We start from the raw sequence: 22,510 nt of genomic DNA on the forward strand, positions 1-22,510 counted from the left end.
AACTACTTAACTTTTCAATTAGATTATAAGCAACTTGCAGTCTCTGTAAGATGCAGCACAGGGTCTTGCCCATAGATTTGGAAAGAATACCCAGGGCAAAACTTTCTCTTCTTCAGGCATAGTCAACACTACTTTAATATGTTCAGTAAATACCAGTTATTCTCAGCTATGAGGCAGACAGTAGAAACACGGTGTAGGAAAACTATGTCCCCCGCTGCATTTTGAAGGATGGCAGGAGTCATTGTGAATAAGGACACAGACCCTTATTGCTATTCTGATGTGGATGTTGTTAGTACTGACTCTGAGATTCTCAGTAACCTCAAGAACAGTCCATTCAAGCTCCCATGGGCGGTCCTGGGCCAGTTTCCATTTCAGGCTCCCTTTATCCCAGTTTTTTTTCAAAGATAGCTTCTGCCTTGGTTCCTGTTGCAAAAGTTGTTTTCCTGGTATCCTTCCAAGAATTCCATGCCAAGAATGACATGATTGTCATTTGTTGTCCCTAGTAGGAACTTCTTGATGATGAAGGGGGATGCTATTTATATTTACATTAAGGAAAGAGGCCTCACGCAGTACTAGTCTAGGCTAACTAACCATCCTTCTATCCTTGTACTGGTGTTTTGCCTTAAGCTTGCTTGTTTTTTCCTTGAGGACCAAGAAGAGACTGTCACTGAAATCCAGGCTGGTTGGTGAGTAGAGGTCACCACCAAACAACAGCTATCCCAGACATGGATTGCCTTACCTGAGGACACTGTCTTTTGCCCTTCTGGCTGGACTCCTGTTGTCAGCTGAGTCAAAATCTCCCACCCCCTTCCCACAGGAGTAGACTGGGCCACATCCCAAGATTAGGTGGTGTTTTACTCGGAGAAAATAGCCACATTCCCATGCGATGGGGTGAGTGCTGGTTAACCAATTACCTGGTTAAGGTACAAACAGTCCTCATATAAGAGCGCAATAGACATGGTGCTTTGCACTTAGAGAACTCTTCCATTACCACGTGTGCTGTTATTTACAGCACTCCCAGCTCTGCACGAAGTAGGTCATTGGGTCAGAATGCTTTTGGGAAGTTCCAGCAAACCAGTGTTGCCTTGGCTGTGACTCCCAAGCAACTCCCCACCCACCCCAGGTTTTCTCCTGGGGGTCTCGTCATCTCTGCCAAGCCAAGAACTTGGGTTTTAAAAGCTAAGTGAATTGGTGGATATGCACTTTATAGTGATTCTTGTAAAGCGTAAGTATCTTAAATGAAGCGGTAAACCTTAAATATAATTTTTTGGTCAATTATACCTAAATAAACCTGAAGAAACAAACAAAGAACTTGGTTTTTTCTGACTCCTGGTTTGTTTTATTTATTTATTTATTTATTTATTTATTTTTGACTCCTCTTAGACACCACTTGACGCCAAAACTTCCCAAGACATCTTTGCCTCTCATTATATTTGCTCCTTGAGGTAAAAGCACTTTCCCTAGAAGGCTATATTAAAATTGCACATTGACTTAAAGGGGAAGAACGGTAGTTAGGACACAGATGATGCCATTGCTTTTGGGTGATCAGAATACTAATACTTCAAAAGTCAGAGTTTTTAAGGTTGGGGGGCGTTGGTCCCTAGATATGTTTGCCAAAGGGCTTATCAGTATAGTTTCATCTCCTTGATGGTATTTCTGTTAAATAAGAAGATTAGATCAGAAGACTCCAGTTAAAAGATCTTCCTTGAAGTAAGTTCAGTCTCCTTTTCTTGGTCTGTATTGCTCTTCAGTGATCTTTCTGCTTCTGGAAATTCAAATAAACTCAATTCAATAAGCATTTATAAAGGCTTTGTGCCTGGTATTTTAATAGGCACTTTGTGCATGGTATTTTAATATTAAAACTTTGTGCATGGTATTTTAATAGGCAGGCACTGGTGATACCAAGTAGAATGAGACATAGTCCTGGCCTTCTGGAAACTCAAGACTTGGGGACACTGGGGTGGCTCGACAGGGTAAGCAGCTGCCTTGGGTTCAGGTCATGATCCTAACGTCCTGGGATGGAGTTCCGCATGGGGTTCCTTGCTCAGCGGGGAAGCCTGCTTCTTCTTCTTCCTGTCGCCCACCCCACCCCGCCCCGCTTGAGTGCATGCTCTCTATGATTTGAAAAAAACAAAAAACAAAAACACCTAAAAATCTGGTGGACCATCTGAGAGAACCATGTACCCCATAAAACTTATCACCCTCATTGTCAAAACTTCAGAGCTCCCACGTTATTTTTTTTTTTTTTTAAGATTTATTTGAGTGAGTGTGTGTGAGAGAGACAGAGCACAAGAGTGACAGGTGGAGAAAACCTCAAGCAGAACTCCACGCTGAGCAGAGCCTGATGTGGGGCTCGATCTCACAACCATGAGCTCACAACCTGAGTAAAAACCAAGACTCCAAACACAATCCACCGCCCAAGGCTACCTGCTGAAAAAGAACAGATTATACACGCCTCTTTTAAGGAAAAATTCCCATTACGTTGCAAATGTATTCTAATTCTCTATGTCTTTTAGAGATTTTTTTGGTTGTTGAGTCTCTGTATAAAGTAGATTAAGTACACCTAGATTCACATTTATAGTAAATTCTAATGCATACTTCTTGCCACCTGAAGGAGTCCAAGAAAAGACAAAGATGGTGGAAAGGAATATCACAGCTATTTCCATAAAGCTGAAAAGCTGCAACCTGCACGGCAGATGTGCTCGCTCAGGTTTTCTTCAAAAGACACATGGGTCTGCCTAAGCACCTATGGGCACATTAGAAAGAACGTTAGCAAAAGTCTTCTAATTACTAAGTTTCCTGAAAATGGGAAGAGGTTCCCATGAAGCAGTACATTCCTTTTCACTAACTTTATTTTTAAAAATTTTATAAAAGATTTTATTTATTTGCCAGAGGGAGAGTGCACAAGCAGGGGGAGTGGCAGGGAGAGGGAGAAGCAGGCTCTCCGCTGAACAAGGAGCCCAATGTGGGACTCTATCCCAGGACCCTGGGATCATGGCCTTAGCTGAAGGCAGACGCTTCACCCACTGAACCACCCACCCACTTTCACTAGCTTTACACAAAGTTGAAGCTAGACAACCTGTTGAAAGGGGTACTATAAGGTTGAAGATGCCTATATATTTTTTAATGAGGCATCTGGGGGCTGCACTCAAGGGAGGGAGGGACCCCCGGAGGATACTGGGCCAGTTTGAACTGAACATTTTGAAAACCAACTTTCTTGCTGCCCTCTAAAATATGAGTATGGTATATTTACTGAAAGAACCTCTTCTCTAGGGAGTGGAGGGAACTTGATAAAAGACAATATTATCTTGTTATCTACAGGATTGCGCAGGTTTGGAAGCTCTCAAGGAAATGAGGACTGCTGATCGTGTCCGCAGGTTTTGTCAACCCACATCTGTTGGAGGAGTGACTCACTTTAGGCTGAAAGGCTGTTGCTTTAAAAAAGAGACACAATCTGGGACATTATTCAAGCATTTAGAGCAGAGTTTAAACCCAGATGGGGATCAGTGCTTGGGTATTCATCAACTTTGCAAATGAAAACAAAATAAGGGGTGTCTGGGTGACTCAGTCGGTTAAGCAGTGGCTGCCTTTGGCTCAGCTAAGGATCTGGGAGTCTCACCAGTGGCTTCCTGCTCAGCAGGGAGTCGGCTTCTTCCTCTTTCTCTCACCCCTCACCCCACTCATCCTCTCACTCTCAAATTAATGAAATCTTAAAAAAAAAGTAACAAAATAAAATTGAAAACAGTCATAGGTATATTTGCCTGCTTGTGAACATGTACTTTTAATAATGTTGCTAAATTGCCACTGATGACAATTTAGAGACAAGTTTTAAACCAATTGCACATTTTCTTCACAACTGTTTTAAATAGGACTGTATCATTAATTTAAAAAACTGGTCGCTGTGGTATTGTGATTTATAACAAGAAATATGCACGTGTTCGTTATCCCCTTTGCTTGTGCAGAGTTCCTAAAATGCTTGGGATTTTCTAAGCTAAAAGGGCAATTAAAGTGTCTTTTGTTATGTTAATGAAAAGACTTTGGAAAGTGCCTAAGGAAGCTAGTTGGTTGCTGAATCCATCTCACTGGCCTTTGAGTTTATCAGTAATGTCTATGTAGGACTAAACCTTTAACCTGAGGGATCTGATGCTAACTCCTTGTAGATATGTCAGAATTGACTGACAGCCAGTTGGGGTCCCAAGAAATGCTTGATGGTGTGGGGACCCACCCCCTCTGCCAACACTGGATTAGTATCAGAAGCTATTTAGATACCTTGTAGCCTCTCAAGTATTTACTTGGTTCACTGTCTGGAAAACTAGTATTCTTAGATTCAGAAATCTAAGTTATAAAAATATGAGATCTTCCAGTCCATCCCTGCATCATTTATAGAGTTGTTTCATCTACATAACAACCATTCTTTAATGTTTCCTAAAAAAAATTCATAATAATAGCTTATACTTACCCATATTCTAAGCCACGCACTGTTCTTTACATGCATTAACTCACTTAAGCAAGCCTACTTTCCAGGTTAACAATCTTAAGGAGAAAAATAGACCTTTTTCTTTATTTATAAGCAGTTCATATGTCCGTGATATATATAGCAGAAATGATCTTTTGTTTTTTGTTTTTGTTTTGTCTTGGTGTGTGTGTGTGTGTGTTTCTCAAGGGGACTGTCGTGCTTCCCTTTTCTTGTGTCTCATCTCAGAAGCTTCTGGAAAGGGAATTGATTCCAAGACTCCTAATACTCACTGTATCAGAATCTCTGCTGGCAGAGCAGCCCTCCTCTTCCGTTTCTCGGTTCTTCTATGTCACTGTTTCTTCTACTCTGTTAGGCAAAATGGAAAACCTGCATCATCCTGAGAAAATATATTTGGAGCCCTCTTCCTATATTTTTTTATAATGCCATATGTTGGGGGAAGAGGTAGAAGTGAAAACACGTACCCTAGGCAGAGATAGTTCTTGTCAATAAGGTCAATCACTATAGCATATACATACGCCTTCAAGATTTGAACCTAGAGCTATTCTTTCATTTCCCATAGATAGCATCACTAGCAGCTGCTTACAAAAGCAACACTTTTGTGTTTCTTGGTTTTTCAGATTTTCTCATCTCTCATAAACTATGTTTATTTATCCAGCTAGTAGCATATTAGGAATTTTGAAAAAGTAATACATGTTTGTGGTAAAAAACAATTAAAATAGTACCAAAGGACACACAGTGAAAAATAAGGGTTCCCCCACAGTAACACCCACCAACTGCATACCACTGTGGCCAGTTTATGGGGTATTTTCCAAGCATATTCCGTGCACACCAAACATATAGATGTATATATAAATCTGTTTTGTATACAAAACAACATTCCATGTCTTCTTTTATTCACTGAATAGATCCTCTTTTTTCACTTCATGGTCAAAAGATGACACTGAGTTCTCTTTGATACTATGCTTATTCTGTTTCCAAGCTTTCTGAATTACATTTCCTTCAAGGTATGCTTTAATATAACCATAATGAAAAGGCTGAGGATTATCTGACCCCACTCTGTTATTTGGATCTATCCCGGGTAGATCTTTGGTTCAGCTTACAATATTACACAATATTGTACAGCTTACAGGTAGAAGGAAGCAGAAAAGGATACAGAGGAGGAGAAATGACTAAATCACACACCAGTACTCATTGGGGCAGGAGTTTACAACTGTAGATTGTGACCCACGAGGAGGTTGTGAAATCCATTTACTGGGTTTAAAAGTCCAGGATTCATTAGAATGCAAGAAAAGCAGGATAGAAAACAGGCACAGCACCTATAGAAAAGCTAAGTATTGTCTTACAAAACATTCCTGCTAGCGTTACATTCACAGGCATGTGTGTACTGGTTTCCAAAGCAAAATCTATCCCCCAACCTGAAGTCACAGAAAAAAAAAAAAAAGGAAAAACATTGTTTCCGAGTTTACTCCTTAGGAGAACAAGTCCATTACATCTTAAGAAAAAGTTTAAAAAAGTCTGAGAACCAGTTTGTTTTTTGGAGATTCAAAACTCATACCAGTATAGGAAGTTCTGCAGTGAAGCTAGTTTAACCAAAGGTTTCCCAAAGACGGGCTGCAGAACTCTTCCCTGTGTTCCAGAGATAGCGTGAACCTCCTCCAGCACCAGTGCAGGGAGAAGCACAATTTCATCTGTGTTGTCATGGCCTCCAGCTTCTACTGGCAAGCTGTCTTTGAGAGTGCTAAGTCCTGTGCCGGATTTTGATCTCCTCCTGTCTAGCTCTGAATACTACAAAGAGGGCTAAGACTGCTTCTCAAGTTTCCTCCAATCTGGACATGCTAAGGTAAACAGTCTGGGGCCAAAATGCAAGAACTCAGGGTCTTCCCTTAATAATTCCTTCTGAGGCTCTGCTGGTATTTACATAAGGAGCACTGGCTTAAGAGCTGAGTCATACAGCTATATGTAGAAGAATGAAACTCGACCATTCTCTTACACCGTACACAAAGATACACTCAAAATGGATAAAAGACCTCAACGTGAGACAGGAATCCATCAGAATCCTAGAGGAGAACATAGGCAGTAATCTCTTCGATATCAGCCACAGCAACTTCTTTCAAGATATGTCTCCAAAGGCAAAGGAAACAAAAGATGATGAACTTTTGGAACTTCATCAAAATCAAAAGCTTCTGCACAGCAAAGGAAACAGTCAAAAAAACAAAGAGGCAACCCACGGAATGGGAGAAGATATTTGCAAATGACAGTACAGACAAAAGGTTGATATCCAGGATCTATAATGAACTCCTCAAACTCAACACACACAAAACAGGCAAACATATCAAAAAATGGGCAGAAGATATGAACAGACACTTCTCCAATCAAGATATACAAATGGCTATCAGACACATGAAAAAATGTTCATCATCATTAGTCCTCAGGGAGATTCAAATTAAAACCACATTGAGATATCACCTTACACCAGTTAGAATGGCCAAAATTAACAAAACAGGAAACAACATGTGTTGGAGAGGATGTGGAGAAAGGGGAACCCTCTTACACTGTTGGTGGGAATGCAAGTTGGTGCGGCCTCTTTGGAGAACAGTGTGGGGATTCCTCAAGAAATTAAAAATAGAGCTTCCCTATGACCCTGCAATTGCACTCCTGGGTATTTACCCCAAGGATACAGATGTCGTGAAAAGAAGGGCCATCTGTACCCCAATGTTTATAGCAGCAATGGCCACGGTCACCAAACTATGGAAAGAACCAAGATGCCCTTCAACGGACGAATGGATAAGGAAGATGTGGTCCATATACACTATGGAGTATTATGCCTCCATCAGAAAGGATGAATACCCAACTTTTGTAGCAACGTGGACAGGACTGGAAGAGATTATACTGAGTGAAATAAGTCAAGCAGAGAGAGTCAATTTTCATATGGTTTCACTTATTTGTGGAGCATAACAAATAGCATGGAGGACAAGAGGTGTTAGAGAGGAGAAGGGAGTTGGGGTAAATTGGAAGGGGAGGTGAACCACAAGAAACTATGGACTCTGAAAAACAGTCTGAGGGGTTTGAAGTGGCAGGGGGGGTGGGAGGTTAGGGTACCAGGTGGTGGGTATTATAGAGGGCACGGATTGCATGGAACACTGGGTGTGGTGAAAAAATAATGAATACTGTTTTTCTGAAAATAAATAAATTGAAAAAAAAATAAAGTCTGAGTAAAATGCAAAAAAAAAAAAAGAGCTGAGTCCTAACATCAAGGAATGATGCAGTAACAACTAGTCGTCATCCTAGACAAGTTACTTAACTCCTCCATGTCTCCAGTTACCATATCTAAAATAAGGAGGCTGGACACTGATTTTGGAGGTCCCATTTTGCACAAGTGTTTGGGTCTTTATCTGGTATTTTAAATTTTCATAGTAATCCTGAAAACTTCTCTCCAGCCTATCTCCCCTGCCTTCCTTCTTGACTTACTTTCTAAAGTTTTATTGAGAGTGCTCTTTGCCAAGCATTCTATCAACTGCTGAAGATATGATGGTGCACAAATAATTTTTACATCCCATTCCAAGCAATAATCTGCCTGGACAAAATGGTGTTTCCTTAACTCTGTCCAGTCTTGGCCCACGTGAATTTTGAGAAGGATATTCTTGCTCCTGATCCCTCTCATTACTACAGAAAACATCTACTTTGCTCAAAAATAAACAAGTAAATCTATGACTATATTTACATTAGAAAATAGATTGTGTCACCTTTCTATTTGGGATACTTCCCCAATAATATCCCCATGTTCTGTTGGAGAAGGCCCATGATATCTGTAAGTGTTGCCACCATAGAGTTGGTGGTCTCAGTTCTTCTTATATTCATGCTCTGAATAAGACCTATACAGTGGAATTTTGTGCAGGCAAGAATCACTTCTGAACAGCTGACAGACTAACTTAAAATTAAGTGAAAATGCTTGTGGATGCTAATATAACCATTCCTTAAAAAGGGTGACATATCCATGTTATTATTTTTTTTTTTAAATTTATTTGAGAGAGAGAGAGACAGTGAGAGAGAGAATGAGCAAGGAGAAGGTCAGAGAGCGAAGCAGACTCCCCATGGAGCTGGGAGCCTGATGTGGGACTCGATCCCGGGACTCCAGGATCACGTCCTGAGCCGGAGGCAATCGTCCAACCAACTGCGCCACCCAGGCGTCCCGACATATCCATGTTAAACCTAAATATCAAATATACTGACGCAAAACTAAATGTCCCATAATCTTTAATTGTATATTCTGCAAGTTTTCTTTAAAACACGCATACCTACACACAAACAGAAAAACAAAATAAGCAACATATGCTGGCTAATCTTTTAACATTCAGAAGTACTTGTGGAATGCCTGCAACATACATGACAGTCACTGTAAAACCTTATTTTTAGAAAAATTCCTATGTGTTAAATGACATTAAAAAGGTATACTCTGGGGGGTGCATGGCTGACTCAGTCAAAGGAGCATGTGACTCTTGATCTCGGAGTTGTGAGTTTCAGACCCACGTTGGGGGTAGAGATCACTAAAAAAAACCCAACCAACCAACCAACCAAACAAACAAAAAACAACCCAAACTTTAAAAATAAATACATAAAAAAAAAAGTATACTCTCCAAAGGATGGAAGATGATCACTGTGTTGTACTTTGTACTGATCAGATCACATCTGGAATGCTGTTCAATTCTAACACAGAATTGCTCTATTTTTAGAGCAATATGGACAAATGAAAGTGTTCTCAGAGAAGCAGGGGAAAATGGAAAAGAATCTTAAAGCCATGCCTAAATGGGATCGTCTAGAGAAGAGCAGATTATAAGGGCACACAGTAGCTAGCTGGCTGTCTTTGCATTTGTGAAAAAAGGTAGTATTTTTGCTATATATTGCTCTGGAAACCAAAATCCAGACAAAGGGTAGAAGTCATGAGGAGGCATGTTTCAGCTCACGCTCAGATGTGGATTAGACCTTCAGTTTGGTACTTGATCACCAGGGGCAGCAAAGCAGAGGCTAATCTATCACCTGCCTGGAGTATTGTAGCTTTTAATTCTATTTTCAATATTAGGTTTTTATGTCCCTTCTTGCCATTTGATCAGTCAGTGTGAAACCCAGAATCTGATCAAGGAACACACAATTCTGCAAGACATTTGAAGAGCTTTAGCTGGTGCTAGTTGGTACAGAACCTCGGGGTTTTTTTTGGAACCATGTTATTCGCAGTAAACTGACTGCAATGTTGTGCGTGACCTCATTCATATTTCTGATGTGTATTTCCAAGCAGAAGTACTGTAAAATATCTCATCTTAGGACCTCAAGGACATAATTTCAAGATATGTATAACTCGCAGAGCCAGAAAAGCAGTCTTTTGGCTTTTTAAGAGTTGAAACTTAAAGAGGATTTCCTTAAAATAGATGGAGTTCAACTTGCCCTGCAATTTTCTGGAAGAAAACCTGTTACCAATTTTCATAGAATCAGCCTGGAAAGTGCTCCTTGACTTTCAGGAGGAGGATGAAAATCGCACCCCATGTGTATCGCATCCTGTGTGTGGGCAGAGGGACTCCATCAAGTGTCACTCATGGATACGTGCCCTGAGTGAGGGTTGGGGAGTAGGGGACAGGACGAAGCCAATGAGGGCATATGGCATAAGAAGAGAGAGTGGGGGAGGCCGTGCAGGAGGGTGGAGCTCTGCAGGAGACGGGAACGACTGGCATGGCCTTGGCAAGCAAGGCTTTCAGCATTCAGCAGAGCAGTGAGAGTAAGCACAGATCCATGCAAGGAGACTGGACAGAGTAAGAGTCCTTTCCTTTCCAGAAGGCATTTAAACTACATGAAAGAAGAATTGTATAGTCTCAGATTTCAAGCCATTGGTATTGAAGAATAGAGAAGCCCACTGATTCTGATGGTAAAAATACGACTTTATATTTGAATACTACCTTTGAAACACTATTTTGAATTGTGTAGTATTTTGAATACTATTTTTCAAAGTTATTTGTCATTTAATGGGACCAGATATAACACAGTAGAAACCTCAAGAGTCTTGAAATTTTTGGAATCCCAAACCTGACTAATGGCTACAAAATTCAGGATAACAAATGTCTTGGTAAAGCCAGAGAATTTAGTGGATATCACTAATGCCTCTGCATTTTATTTTTGTAGTAACCTTTAAAAAGATCAAGTCCCATATTTCACTATTCTCGCCCATTGTGTATTTTGGAAGGTTAGAGTTAGTTTTGTGGTGCAAAATTCTGTCCAAAGGGGAACTGGGCCAGGACATTGCTGCCATAGCTTAAAGGCATGAACAGCAGGTCCAAGATGTATTTTGTAAGTTTATTCTGGTATATTCTTTTTTTTTTTTTTAAAGATTTTATTTATTTGACAGGCAGAGATCACAAGTAGGCAGAGAGGCAGGCAGAGAGAGAGAGAGAGGAGGAAGCAGGCTCCCCGCTGAGCAGAGAGCCTGATGCAGGGCTCGATCCCAGGACCCTGGGATCATGACCCAAGCCGAAGGAAGAGGCTTTAACCCATTGAGCCATCCAGGTGCCCCTAGAATAGCAATACTTTTTAGACATAAAATGGAAATGGAAATTTTGTAGAATAGTGAAATGACAGGATCTGAGTGTCCTTATTTTGGGGTAAAACACTTTCATAGTACTTCCTATTATCTATTTTAAGGGTCAAATACTGATTATTTTTAAGATGGTAGAAAATTGAGACAATTGTTTGAAAAATTCAATTCTTTATTCATATACTTTTTTTGCTGATCCCCCGGTTTCCAAAATGAAGCAAACAAAATAAAACACAACCAAGTTAATCATAGTTATTTGGACAGTTCAGACCAAAGGGGTCATTTGGTTTGAATTATATGGTTTGCCTTCCCCAATTAATCCTTCTACCTTGCCTATGTATAGATAATTGTCTTAAGGTTGCTAGCTTAGAAAAACAAATGAGTGCATTTTCCAGAAGGTAAGATGACTCAAGTGACTCATTTAAACTCACCTTGGAATAACTCATCTTGCACTTAAAGCAAGTACTAAGTATTAAGTGATACTGACAGAACTCTACACCTATCAACTACAGAGCTTTTCTCTTTGCTTGCACCTTTCAAATTTCTTTTCAAATTCATGTTTTACTCGTGAATATTGACTCAAAGACATTGACTCATTAAAAACTATCTAATGCGTCAATCATAATCATGGAGAAAATGCTATTTGGCTACAGAAGTATTAAATTAGAAATCATAAACGAGAGCTCGGTATATTAGGTTGCTCAGGCTACTACAACAAAATACCATAGGGTAGGTGGCTTAAAGATTAAGGTGCCAGCAAATTTGGTTTCTGGTAAGTCCTCTCTTCTTGGCTTGTCCATAGCCAACTTGTACTGTGTCCTCATATGGATGCATGAGAAGAGAGAGGAGAGGTGAGCGGGCTCTCTGATGTCTCTTCTTAGAAGGACACAGTAATCCTACTGGATCAGCACCCCACCCTTATGACCTTATTTAACTTTTTTTTTTTAACCTTATTTAACCTTAATTACTTTCTTAGAGTCCCATCTTCAAATATAGCTACACTGGAGGTTAGGGCTTCAACATATGAATTTTGGGAGGACACAAATGCTCAATCCATACTACTTGGAAAACCTCAAATATTTAGAAGTTAAAGAACAGGGGCACCTGGGTGGCTCAGTTGGTTAAGCAACTGCCTTGAGCTCAGGTCATGATCCCAGCATCCTGGGATGAAGTCCTACATTGGGCTCCCCCTGCTCTGCAGGGATTCTGCTTCTCCTTCTCCCCCTTCTCTCAGCCTGCTCATGCACTCCTCTGTCAAATAAACAAATAAAATCTTTGAAAAAAAAAAAGACGTTGAAAAACAAACTTCTAAGTGTCCTTAGATCAAATAAGAAAATACAGAAAATTGGAAAATATTTCAAACTGAGTAACAATGAAAATACAAGGTAGCCATTCTGGGAAGGATGCAGCTAAGGCAGTGCTCAGAGAAACATTCATAGCTTTAAATTCTTTTTCTTTTTTTTTTTAAGTTCTATTTTTTGAGACACACAGAGAGAGAGCACGCACACACAAGCAGGGAGAGAGGGCAGAGGGAGAGGAGAGAAAGAATCTCCAGCAGACTCACTGTTGAGCATGAAGCTCCAATGCCAGGCTTGACGTGGGGTTTGATCTCACAACCCTGAGATCATGACTCCATCTGAAATCAAGAGCTGGATACTCAACCAACTGAGCCACCCAGGCAACCCTATAGCTTTAAATTCCTATATTAAATAGAAGAAAGGTCTGGGGCACCTAAGTGGCTCAGTTGGTAGAGCATGCAACTCTTGATCCCCAGGTGAGACTTTAGAGCTCCACGCTGGGCATAGAGTTAACTTAAAAAAATAATAATAATAAATAAATAGAAGAAAGGTCTAAGATCAGTGATCTAAGATTCTACCTTAACAACCTTAAAAACGGAGGGCAAAGCAAACCCTAAAAGTGTAGAAGACAGGAAATAAAGCAAAGAGCAGAAATCAACATAATAGGACACCTCAAACAAGAGAGAAAGTTAATAAATATAAGAGTTGATTTTACATTATTCACTAGTAATGCTAAAAAGGTTAGATCATCAAGCCTTAGAAAAGTAATCAAGGGGAAAAAGGAAATAATACAGTACCATCAATAATAAGAATGATCCAGTAATTACTATAGATCTTATAGACATTGAAGTAACAATAAGATATTATTAAAACATTTTACCAATACATTTGATGCATTATATAAAATGAAAAATTTCCTAGAAAAATATAACTTACTAAAACTGATGAAGATGAAATAATATTTCAATCCTGCTATACAGTAGTCCCCACATCTTCAGGGTCTATGTTCCAAAACACACAGTGGCTGAAACTGAGGATAGTACCAAGCTCTATATATCTCCTGTTTTTTCTATACATACACACCTGTGACAAAGTTTAAATCATATTAGGCACAGCAAGATATTAGCAAGAGCTAATAAAATAGAACAATTACACTAATACTGTAACAAAAGTTATGTGAATGTGGTTTCTTGCTCTTTCTCAAAATATCTTATTATATCGTATTCATGCTTCTCATGATGATGTGAGATGATAAAATGCCTGTGTGACCAGATGAAGTGAGATGAGTGATGGAAGCATTGTGACATAGCATTGGGATACTACTGACCTTCTAACCATGTCAGAAAGAGGGTCATCTGCTTCCATACTGCAACGGACTCTAGGTAACTAAAACCATGGAAGGCAAAACAGACATAAGAGAGAACTACCTATCTATTAAGGAAATTGATTTTGTCATCAAAAACCTTTCCATGAGGGATGCCTGGGTGGCTCAGTTGGTTAAGCAGCTGCCTTCGGCTCAGATCATGATCCCAGTGTCCTGGGATCGAGTCCCACATTGGGCTCCTTGCTCAGCAGGGAGCCTGCTTCTCCCTCTGCCTCTGCCTGCCTGTGCTCGCTTTCTCGCTCTCCCACTCTCTGACAAATAAATAAATAAAATCTCTAAAAACAAAACAAAACAGAAAAACCTTTCCATGAAGAAAGCCCCAGTGTCAATGGTGAATACTGATATATTCAAGAAAGAGATAACACCAATCTTACATAAACTCTTTTAGAAACAGAGGAAGAAAAAACAGTTACTGATTTGTTTTATATGGCCAGCATAACCACAAATCAGACAAATATAAAAAATAAATAAAATTGAAGACTAACATCTTTCATGAACAGATACTTAAAAATTATTAATAATTAGTCAATAAAAGCCAACAATATGTGAGGCGCCTGGGTGGCTCAGTGGGTTAAGCCGCTGCCTTCGGCTCGGGTCATGATCTCAGGGTCCTGGGATCAAGTCCCGCATCGGGCTCTCTGCTCAGCAGGGAGCCTGCTTCCCTCTCTCTCTCTCTCTCTGCCTGACTCTCCATCTACTTGTGATTTCTCTCTGTCAAATAAATAAATAAAATCTTAAAAAAAAAAGCCAACAATATGCAAAAAGGAAAATATATCATGATCAAGTAGAGTTCTACCATGGAATGCAAAATTGGTATAACATTTGGAAAATCAGTATCATTCACCATATTAACTGAATAGAGAATAAAAAGAACATCATTTCAACAGATGCGGAAAAAGTGTTAGACCAATCTCAATACGCACTCGTGATTCATTTAATACCTGAGTCATGAGCACAACCAATGGTTAAATAGTGAATGTTTTCCTTCTAAAGTTCAGGATCAAGTAAAGGACACTCTTCTTCATTACCTCCATTCAAACTTGTGATGGAAGTCTTAGTCATTGCATTAAGGAAAGAAAAATAAATATAAAACATGAAAATCAGGGATGAATAATGCTATCTTTGTTGATTAAGTGATTGTTTACTGGGGCGCCTGGGTGGCTCAGTGGGTTAAGGCTCTGCCTTCAGCTCGGGTCATGGTCTTGGGGTCCTGGGATTGAGCCCCGCGTCAGGCTCTCTGCTCAGTGGGGAGCCTTCTTCCTCCTCTCTCTGCCTACCTCTCTGCCTACTTGTGATCTCTGTCTGTCAAATAAATAAATAAAATCTTAAAAAAATTATGATTGTTTACTTATAAAATGCTAAAGAACACCAGCTAGAAATAAAGGAGTTTAGCAAGGTCATAAAGGTAAAAGGTCAATACACAAAAGACAATTATATTTTTATACGCTAGTAGCAAACAAATGGAAATTGGAAAGGAAAATATTTCATTCACAATGCTACTACAAAACATTAAACACCTAGGAATAAATTAAAAGATATGCAAGACTTTCTCACTGGAAGTCTCTTTGCTGAGAGAAATTAAAGACCTAAATAAATGGTGAAATATGCTCTGTTCAATATTGTTAAACTCTTAGTTCTCCCCAGATTGACGCGGAGAAGCAAAAGATCCCAACATCATTCCAGTGGGGTTATTTTTTGCAGAAATTAATGAGCTGATTCTAAAATATGACTTAGAACATCCAAAGTAAAAATTTTCAAATGCTCATTCTAGGAATATTTATTGATAGGTGCTATGGAATAAAGTAATTTTAAAACAAAAAGGACAAAATTGGAGGACTTCAGCAACCTGAGTCCAAGACCTACTATAAAGTTAGAGTAATCACGATGATGCAGAATAAAGACTCTGGAATTAGAAGGTCAGATATATGGCGAATTGATTTTCTACATTGTTGCCAAGGCTATTCAGTAGGAAAGGGAAGTACTTTTAACAAATGATGTTTTAATAACTTGATATCCTTATGAAAAAAAATAATGTCGACTCTGTTTTGAACCATTTACAAAGTTTACTTGAAATGGATCATACATCTAAACATAAAGGCTAAAAACTATAAAACTTGTAGGGAAATCTTGGAAAAAACTTATGTCACCTTGACGTGTGTTTTTGGGGATAAGTTTAAAAAAGTAAAATTATAAAATAACAAGGAAAACATATAAATTTAAACTTATAGATCACTGAACTCTTATAAACAAATACATCTATGCAACCGCTCCCTACATTAAGATCAAGAACACTACCAACACCCAGAAGCTTCTTCACCAAAGTTTACCACTTTTCTAACATCTGTCACTATAGTTAATTTTGCCTATTTTTAAAAATTTCATAAACATGGAATCATATAGTATGTCTTTGTACATGTAGGATTAGTTCATTCCTTTTGTATAGTATTGTATCATACAAATATACCCCAATTTATCCATTCCATTATCCATAGTTACTTTCAGTTTTTCCAGTTTAGAGCTATTATCAATAAACTCCCATGACCCTTCTTTTTTTTTTTTTAAAGATTTTATTTATTTGACAGAGATCACAAGTAGGCAGAGAGGCAGGCAGAGAGAAAGAGAGGAGGAAGCAGGCTCCCTGCAGAGCAGAGAGCCCAATGTAGGGCTCAATCCCCGGACCGTAGGATCATGACTGGAGCTGAAGGCAGAGGCTTTAACCCACTGAGCCACCCAGGCGCCCCTCCTATGACCTTTCTTGTACAAACCTTTTGACGCACATATCCCTATGTGTTCAATATGTATTTGAATGGAATTGCTGGGTCTGTAAAAGTGTGTTTGGCTTTATTACATAAATGAGATATAAGGTTTCTCTCAGGATTCTGGTCCAAATAAGCAGGCCTGTAGTGGATTTAGTTTCCAGAATTCTAGGTGTAAAGAGCAGCCACAGCCAATGGAGCTGAATCTCCTTAATCTCCCATAGCAGGATATAGGAGTTCCAGTTACTCCTGATTATTGTGAACACCCAAGAACTGGCAATAGCATAATGTTAGCCAGTATGTTGTGTGACAACTGATGTGAGGCACCCTTTTATTTGCTTCTTAGGCATTTGGATGTCCTCTTTGGTGAAGCACCAGTTCAAATCATTTGCCTATTTAAAAATTGCACTGTCGGTCTTCCCTACTGATCTGTAGAAGTTCCAAATATGCTCTGGATACAAGGATTTTTTTGGTCATACATCTATATTGTGAATATCATCGCCTCTTCTCTGATTTGCATTTTCACTCTCTTCATAGTATATTTGTTGAATAGAAATTTTAATTTTAGTCAAGTCCAATTTAGTAATCTCCTTTGGTATATGTCTTGTGTTATGCTTTAGGAAATCTGCATATCCTGAAGTCTTCGACATATTCTTCTGTTATATTTTTTAAAAAGGGTTTTTTTTCTCTTAGACATTTAAGTATGAGCATCTGGCATAGATTTTTGATGTCTGTTTTTGAAAATCGTGCTCTGATCCGCTGATCTATTTTCTATGTTTGAATCAATACCGTACTGTTTTTATACCTGTATTTAAAAATTAGTTTTGATATCTGAGAGTGTAAATTCTCAACTTCGTCTTCTTTCTTCGATATCAAATTTTTCTTAGCCCTTTAGCTTTTGATATAAACAATTTATTATTATTTTTTAAATACCATGACAGAAATCTTTTTTATACTTATATTTTTATATTTTGCATTTTTATATTTTATTTATTTACTTAGAAGTTTTATTTATTTGAGAGAGAGAGAGAGAGCACACAAGCAAGGGAGGGGCAGAGAGAGAGAGGGAGAATCAGGTTCCCAGCTGTACAGGGAACCAGACACTGGGCTTGATCCCAGGACCCCGGTATCATGACCTGAGCTGAAGGCAGAAGCTTAACTGACTGAGTCACCCACTCACCCCTGTTTTATTATATTTTTTATTTATTTAAGAGCAGGATGAGCACAGTAGGGGCAAAGGGAGAGGGAGAAGCAGTCTCCCCCCTGAGCAGGGAACCTAATGTGGGGCTCGATCCCAGGAGCCTGAGACCATGACTTGATCTGAAGTCAGGTGCTTAACCAACTGAGGCCCCAGGCACCCCTTTGATATACATTTTAGAACCAGTTTTACTAAATTTTTTATTTCTGCAAAAATTTTTCTTTAATATGCATGGAATTGTCATCTTTAAAGTATGGAGTTCTCAAATCCATGAAGATTTATTTGATTTATAACCTTGATTTATTATCTAACCTTGATTTATTTGAATCTTCTTTAATTTTTCTCTGTGATGTTTTGTTATTTTCTGAATATAGGTCTTGAATAGCTTTCATTAATTTTTTTCCTTAAGGATTTGATGTCTTTTGATGAAACTGTAAGCTACATTGTTTTAACGTTTTATTAATTTTTTAGATTGTATATGCAGTTTTTTTCCCTAGTATATAGAAATACATGTCATTTTTATATATACTGACCTTATATCCAGTGACCTTACTGATTTTTTGATGCAAAAATGATGTTTTGCGTTGTTCTGCAAATTTCTGTTGCAATGTTCTGAGTTTCATGTGCACAATTATATCATCTGTGAATAATGAGTTATATCCTTCCTTTCCATTCTTTATGGCTCTTGTCTTTTTTTCTTTCTTTCTTTTTAAAGATTTTATTTATTTATTTGACAGAGAGAGATCACAAGTAGGCAGAGAGGCAGGCAGAGAGAGAGGAGGAAGCAGGCTCCCTGCTGAGCAGAGAGCCCGATGCAGGACTCGATCCCAGGACCCTGAGATCATGACCTGAGCCAAAGGCAGCAGATTAACCCACTGAGCCACCCAGGCGCCCTGTTTTTCTTTCTTAATTACATAGTTTATATCAAGTAAAATGGTGAATAAAAGTGGTGACAGTGGACATCCTTTTCTTTTTCCCAGGAGGGCTTTGAGTATTTCATCATCAAATATATTTTCTTTAGGAGTTTGGAAGATACCTCTTATCAGATAGAGTATATCATTTTTCCTTATTTGCTGAGAGTTTTTAGCATCAATAGGTATTTTCATATGAAGGGATATTAAATTTTACCAAATGTTTTTTAGGATCAATTGAAATTATTGAGTGATTTCTCTCCTTTGTTTTGTTATTGTGGTAGGTTACAATGACTGGTTTTACAAATGTTAAATGAACTTTATGTTCCTTGGAATAAACCCAACTTGGTTATTGTGTCAACACCTTTATCTACATGTATTTAATTTGTTAACATTTTATTTACAATTTTTGCACCTATGTTTGTGAATAAATAAGAATTTCCTTGTTTTTGTAACTGTCAGATTTTGATATCAATGTTATGGTGGTTAGATAAAATGAGTTGGGTAGTATTCTTTCTCACTTATCTAGAAGAGTTTAGGATACATTTTTTCCTAACATTTTAGATAGAATTTACTAATAATGCCACTTGGGACTTGAGTTTGATCTGTGAGAATTTTTTTTTTTAAATTACAGATGCAGTTTCTTTAATAGTATAATATTATACACATATTCTGTTTCTGTTGGTTCCCATTTTATAAAGGATTTGTTCGTTTGATCTAAATATTCAAATGTATTAACACAATTCATTCTCTTATTATCTTTTTAATGTCTTTCACATCTTTTTGTCTGCGTTTTCATGCTTATATATGCACCTTCTACCTTTTTTCTTGTTACATCTTGCAAAGGTTTGTTTGTTTTAAACATTTTACTTATTTATTTGAGAGAGAGAAACAGAGAGAGAGAGAGAGAGCACAAACAGGGAAGTAGCAGAGGGAGAGGAGGAAGCAGACTTCCCACTGAGCAGGTATCCTGATGCAAAGTGGAGGTTGATCCCAAGACCTGAGATCAAGACCTGAGCTGCAGGCAGATGCTTAACTTTAACGACTGCGCCACCCAGGCAATCCTGCAAAAGACTTAATAAAAACTTCAAAGATAGGGGTGCCTGGGTGGCTCAGTTGGTTAAACGGCTGCCTTGGGCTTAGATCATGATCCCAGAGTCCGAGAATCGAATCCATCGGGGTCCCTGCTCAGCAGAGAGCCTGCTTCTCTCTCTCCTTCTGCCTGCTGCTCTACCTACTTGTGCTCTATCTGTCAAATAAATAAATAAATAAAATTAAAAAAAAAAAAAACTTCAAAGATGAACATTTTGTCTTGTTGAATAACCCTAATTTGTTTTCTATTTTTTTGATTTCTGATCTTATCTGTATTATTTCCTTCTTATTTTCTTTATATTTAATTTGCTAATTTTCTTTTAGCTTCTTTAGGTGGATGCATAAATAGTTGACCGCCAGCATTTCTTTTATTTTTAAATATTTAAACATTTAAGTCTCAAATGTCCCTCTAAACACTACTTTAGCTGAGTTCCATAACTTTGAGATGATACATTTTCCTTACCATTTAGTTCAGAATTTTTCAAATTTCATTCTATTTAGCCAGGAATTATTTATAAGTATGAAATCTCCATGGATTTGTCGATTCACTAGTTACATGTTATTTATTTCTAGCTTAATTTCTCCATAAAGAATATACTCTCTATGATTGTAATCTTTGATATTTGATTTTTTTTAAAAGATTTTATTTATTTGACAGAGAGCGAGATCATGAGCAGGTGGCGAGGAGCAAGGGCAGAGGAGAAGCAGGCTTCCTGATGAGCGGGTGCCTGATGCAGAGCTCCATCCCAGGAGCCTGAGATCATGACCTGAGCTGAAGGCAGACGTTTAACAGACTGAGCCCCCAGGTACCCGATATTTGATTTCTTGATTTCCGACCTAGCATATGAGTTATCTGAATAATTTTTCCATGTGTATTTCTAAAGAATGTGTATTCTACAGTTGTTGAACTGTATTTTATTGTACTATATTTTATGTAATGGGTAGGTCAATTTTTAAAATTGCCTTATTCAAATAGTAAATAACCTTATCGACCCTTTTCTGCTTGTTTTGTCAATTATTAAAAAGATTTTTTCCCTAATTCTTCAAATATTAGCTTTGTATATTATATACATCTATATATAATATATATCATACAGTATTTGTCTTTCTGTGGTTGGCTTATTCCATTTAGCAAATGTCCTCAAGATTCATCCAATTTTTGCATGTTGCAGAATTTTCTTCTTTTTAAGGCTGAATTATATTCCACTCTATGTATATACCATATTGTCTTTATTCATTCTTCAGACAATGGACATTTAGTTTATTTCCATATCTTAGCTAATATGAATAGAGCTATGTGGGACATTAGTGTGCTAACATTTTTTCAAGATCCTAATTTTAATTTTTTTGGTATAGTTTCCAAGAACTGGGATTGTTGGATCACATTGTAATTGTTTTTAATTTTTTTTTTTAGATTTTATTTATTTATTTGACAGGCAGAGGTCACAAGTAGACAGAGAGGCAGGCAGAGAGGGGGGGAAGCAGGCTCCCCGCTCAGCAGAGAGCCCGACGAGGGGCTCGATCCCAGGACCCTGAGATCACGACCTGAGCCAAAGGCAGAGGCTTTAACCCACTGAGCCACACAGGCGCCCCTGTTTTTAATTTTTTTTAAAGAATTTATTTATTTATTTGGCAGACAGAGATCACAAGTAGGCAGAGAGGCAGGCAGAGAGAGAGAGGGGGAAGCAGGCTCCCCGCTGAGCAGAGAGCCCAATGAGGGGCTCGATCCCAGGATCCCGGGATCATGACCTGAGCTGAAGGCAGAGGCTTTACCCCATCCAGCCACCCAGGTGCTCCTGTTTTTAATTTTTTGAGGAACTTCTATACCATCTTCAATTGTAGCTGTACCATTTTGCATTCCCCCCAACAATATACAGAGTTCTAACTTCTTCATATCTTTGCTGACACTTGTCTTTTGTTTTTCTGATAATAGTCATCCCGAAAGGTGTGAGGTGTTATCTCATTCTGGTTTTTATTTGGATTTCCCTGATGATTCGTACCATTCAGCATTTTTTCATATGCCTGTTGATTATTTATATATATATATATTCTTGAGAAATGTCTATTCAAGTCGTTACCCCTTTTTATTAGTTATTGTTTCCTTGCTATTGAGTTGTAAGACATGTTAGATATATGGTTCGCAAATATGTTCACCCATCTCATATGTTGTCTTTTTATTCTATTGGTTCCCTTGCAGTGATTCCTTTACAGTGGAATTTTGCAGCTGAAACTATTTGAAAATAATCTCAAAATAAATCTCCTTCTTCTAATCTAATCTTTAAGTGATTATGCCTTTGTAACAAACTCTCTTCATCTGTATTTTACATTTCTTTCTTATTACCTCTCTTTCCTACTCTGCTTCACATCTGGGGAAAGAGTACACAGGAGATATTAGTGAACTTGTGTCTTGATGGTCAAGTATAGTTCAGAACCACGGAGAGCAGCCTATATGGTTCAAACTTTGAGTAGTCATGCTATGATTACAGAAGGACTCTTGGCCTTATTCTAAACCAATTTGTGCAGGACTATGAACACTTCTTCCATAGTTCTTGATACATGCCACTAAATTGCTTTTCAAAAGTGGGATATTAATTTACAGAGCTGCCAAGTAAAACTTCCATGATTTCTCTCTTTATATCCGTCTCTTGTTTATCTTACATGGGTGCCTACTATGTACTTGCTCTCAAAAAACTAAAAATTTAGATGGGGGAACAAATAAGAAACCAAATGATTATATTACAATAGGATAGATTCTATACTAAAGTATGCTATGAAACTTGTAGAAGTACGCATTACTGCTAAACTTTTAAGTCAGAATTC

At 38.2% G+C, this 22,510-nt stretch overlaps 1 long non-coding RNA gene across 2 annotated transcripts in view; it reads right to left on the reverse strand.

Moving 5' to 3' along the window:
- Positions 1-1,342: 1,342 nt before the first annotated feature.
- The window catches only part of LOC122902950, a 34,668-nt gene continuing 13,500 nt past the window's right edge, over positions 1,343-22,510 (reverse strand). For both annotated transcript variants that reach the window (XR_006383896.1, XR_006383895.1), the window contains exons 2-3: positions 4,747-4,822; positions 1,343-1,765 (exon numbers count right to left, since the gene is read on the reverse strand). This is a non-coding gene — a long non-coding RNA (uncharacterized LOC122902950). The remainder of the gene's footprint in view (positions 1,766-4,746; positions 4,823-22,510) is intronic.

Source organism: Neovison vison, chromosome 3 (genome assembly GCF_020171115.1).
Source record: "Neovison vison isolate M4711 chromosome 3, ASM_NN_V1, whole genome shotgun sequence".
NCBI classification, from domain to species: Eukaryota; Metazoa; Chordata; class Mammalia; order Carnivora; family Mustelidae; genus Neogale; species Neogale vison.